The sequence below is a fragment of the Tyto alba genome, unplaced genomic scaffold (genome assembly GCF_018691265.1).
Source record: "Tyto alba isolate M040663 unplaced genomic scaffold, T.alba_DEE_v4.0 Super-Scaffold_29, whole genome shotgun sequence".
Lineage (NCBI taxonomy): Eukaryota > Metazoa > Chordata > Aves > Strigiformes > Tytonidae > Tyto > Tyto alba.
In genome coordinates, this window is record NW_024881303.1 from 3,647,434 (window position 1) to 3,651,418 (window position 3,985).

Consider the following 3,985-nt stretch of genomic DNA (forward strand, 5'->3'; position numbering starts at 1 on the left):
CTGGATGGATTATGAGAAATTGTAGATCCATTAATAAAAAAAGGAGGAAGATAAATCAGTAATTCTGGAAGAGCTCAGATAATGAGTGCCTTTAAAAAAATTATTCTTTAATAAGAAGGGACGTATGGCTAATTAGGAAGTAATGAAGAACTTGCCAGTGTATCTACAGAGAGTGAGGAGGCAAGGGAGCTCCGTAACCAGAACTGAGGACATCCGAATCACTGGAGCTGAGCAATACATCTTAATGTCACACGGAAAGCAGTTAATGGACTCACTGAATCATTCATGATTATTTATGAAGAAGTGAAAAATCCAGGACGTACCAAGCGATGGGGGGGGGGGGGGGGCAGGGAATAATTCACATTTACTTCAGTAATATTTTTTTTTTTTTAAGAGGAAAGAAGTGCTCCCAAGACCTTAAAGAAAAATCAGCTTAAGGAGGAAAAGAGCCACAAATACCTCTAGAAGTCTCTAGAGAATAATATCCTGTCTCAGTGTGGGGAGGATAAACCTGGATGTTGGACTCTTACATCCCCTTGCAGCAAAGGCATCACCAGCAAGGCCAGGGCTCACTCCGCAGGGAGCCCAAACCTCGCCAACCTGGCCCCCACCGCTTTGGAGGGCCTTGAGAAACTTGGCTTCTGCAAGGACTTCGGGTATGTGGGTGGGATCCGAGCCCAGACAGGTGGATGGAAAGCCAGGCCAGGGGGCTACCATGGAGCACAGAAGTCAAAAAAGCAACAAAATCACATCATATGAAAGAGAAAGATCCCTGGACCAGCAAAAGAGGGTTTGCTAGCACCACTATGAGTAGGAATCAAAACAGCTCTAAGGTACCTTCCTGGCCATAAACATGCACAAGAAATAGATGTGAGCTCCAGACAGGAGGAACATTGGAAGATTCACACAGCAATCATCTCTATCCAGTGTGAAATGAAAAAGGATGCTTGGGAAATAGCAAAATGGGAAAAAACCTGAGATGTGCAAGAGATGTCAGTGCCTTTGCAGCATGGATCCAGCTCCCCTGTGCAAGGACAGGTACCTCTCAGCTGGGCTGAGAAGGGGCAATGACCACCAGAGAGACTGGGAGAGGTGGAGCCCAGCAAAGGCAGAACAGAGGAGTGGGGGAAACTGGGGAGGGCAGGAGATACAGGCTGACAGCAAGAGAGGGTGGCAAAGTCTCGGGGAGGACTAGCAAACATATTGCATCTCAATCCAAAATCCCGCACGAGACCCCGGTTGCGTTTCCACCATGCGCAGGGTTTTCTCCAGCTGATGATAACACCTTTAAAAATCCAGATATCTCTAACATTTGCTTCTGTGCTGGCTCTGCCTGACTGGGAGACGAAAGAGAAGTCAGTTCTTCTTGATCTCAAGCAGTGGCTGGAACCATCTCGCAGGAGTAGTTACTCCTTCATTCTATTAAAACATCAACAGGTCTAACGTGGGATGAAAAATTGTTTAAACAAACATGGAAATAAGGTATCCAATGCGCCACGAAGCCCAAAGACCAGACAAGAAGCAGCAGAGAAGGGGAAAAAAGGTGCTGAAAAGTGAGGCCCCAGCACAAGAGCTGCCTCTCTCCTCCACTACCCACTTTGTGAGAAAGGAGCTTCCAGGAGGCCAGGGAAGTGATGTGGGAGATGCAGAAGGGCCTGAGAAGATGAAGCAGCTTGTGACAGCGAAAGGACAGTATGAGGTGACACAGAAGTGATGGTGATCTCTCCTTGAGATGCGGCAGCCAAAGGAGGCCGTGAGATCCAAGGGGAAGGGCCAATTCCAAGCTGGCATCCAAGTCAGGGGCAAGGCAGGAGGGATGTGGTACGGAATATACTGTGATATCTGCCAACTAAGCCTCTCGGGGTCACTGGGCAGATGGCTACACCTCCCAGCTGAGAACTGACCTGCATCTCTGTGCACCTCAAGGTAAATCAGCAGAGAAGACACGGCGTGCAGCCCCGCTTCTAATAAGTAACAACCATCGTAATAAAAGAAGCCCATCACCTTGGTCTCTGACTTGCTGTTGTCACTAACTACAGTAACGAGACAACCCAGTGGGAACATGTGATTTTTAACTTGAGAGCTACCAAGATAAAGGAAAATACTGGAGAAATTCTCCTAATTTAAATATGTGAGCAGGGAAGGGGGGAAATGAGAGACAGGTTTAGTTCACAAAAGGCACATCAAATAGTCATCTTAAATTGTAAACTGCTTTGTAAAGAGCCATGTATGGGATTAGTAGGCAGTATCTCAAATCTCAGACAAGGCTGTGCAGTATTTATCTTGACACACAAATGCCCTTTTATATCACAAAAGTACAAACACAGTTGGGAAGTGATAAATTTGATCTCTTTTACAGAAAAACTTTTTTCCTTTTCTGAAAAAAGCATCTCCGGAGACCTTGGGCAATCTGTATTCAACAGGCGGTTGGAAATCCCTCTCATTTTGCAAAGTCACCAAAAGCCCCACTCTTCCCACTTGGGTGAAGGGTTTGTTCTATGACACTGGTTTAACTTGGGGGAAAAAAAGTCCCTTGCAACACACCTGCTGAGGGTTTGAAACTCTTGGGGAGATAGGTGCTTTAGTAATATTTATAAGCTCAACTTCAAACCCAGAGCTAAGCTGGCCAGCTTTCCGTAGTGATCTGCAACATCTCAGGAGCTCTGTTATTCCAGTCTCCAGCTCTGCCACAACACCAACAAATGTTCAAGAGAATGGGAGAGGATCTCCCAGGTGCAGAGAGCAAACACACCATGATGTGCTAGCAGGTGCTGGAATCAGTTTGTTAAAATGCTCTTTGGTCTCCCACTGCTGGGCTACATGGACGAGCAGCAGCTGAAGCTCAGATGAGCTTTGCTCCTCCTGCTGCTTAATTCTGATCTAGTGCAGCACGGACTCCATCAGTAAGCAAAGAGTACCTGCCCAGGAGAAGGGGCATCTGAGCAGCAGCCCGTACACGTAGCAGAGGGGCTTCACGTAGCCTGGCAGTGTTCAAAGGTGCTCTGACAGGTATTGTTTTGCTAATGTGCAGATGAGAAGGGTGCAGGGACTCCCATGGGTGTCTGAGCTGGGATGCCCCCGCCACAGAGCTGGATGAACAGCAGACCTACTCTAGTGGGATTAGCCCAGTGCTCCGCCTGAGCTCATTAGCCCTGACCCTTAATTAGCTCCCAGGTGGTCAGCTTGAATGTCCCTGCCATGATCCCTTGGTTTCACAGTCCATGTGCACAGGACAAGCCTGGGTTTGTCCCACGGCTGCCCCGTGCCCTCCGGGCTGTGCGGGCAGCACGCCTGCTTGCCTTCACCTCCAGCACTGCCGGCTTCAAAGCACCAGCCCGATGCAGAGGCTGCGGTTGCTCCTCGTGACAGCTTGGAAGGAGTAAAGGACAACGGCTCTGAACACAAATGTTGCAGAAAATCAGGGTTTCTAATATAACTCTAAAACGTCATGTCTAGGCTTTCTTCAGCAGACATTGCAAGGCAAAGGGGTAAGTTACAAAGTGTCAGGGCCTGTTCATTTGGGTTGCACCTTTGATCCCTGAAGAATCTGACTGACTTAAATATGTTTCTATTTAACCTTACAACCTGTTTTGAATACAGAAAAGAAAACCAGCTCATTAAGCAAAGCTTGCCCAGGCCTATCTTCTCCCAAGCACAGGGAAGGGGGCTCGCAAGGCTCCCAGCAAAGCAGCAACAAAATGCACTTGCTGCAAATGCAGCGGTGCCAGGAGCCCCCCTGGGCACCGGGGGGCTCAGCTGGCTGACCAAGGCCACTGGCAACCAGCCCACCCGTGGGTGTGCGGGAGAGCGCAACAAGAGACCCTTCTCCCCCATCCACTCTGCCACATTCACATCCTATCATCTCCATATCCCTTGTCTAAGGCCAGGGGTATTTCTATTATTTAATTATAGACTATGTTATCGGTCCCTTTGAACACAGACATTAAAAATAATCATCTATGTATCAACTTTGTCTCAAAATAAA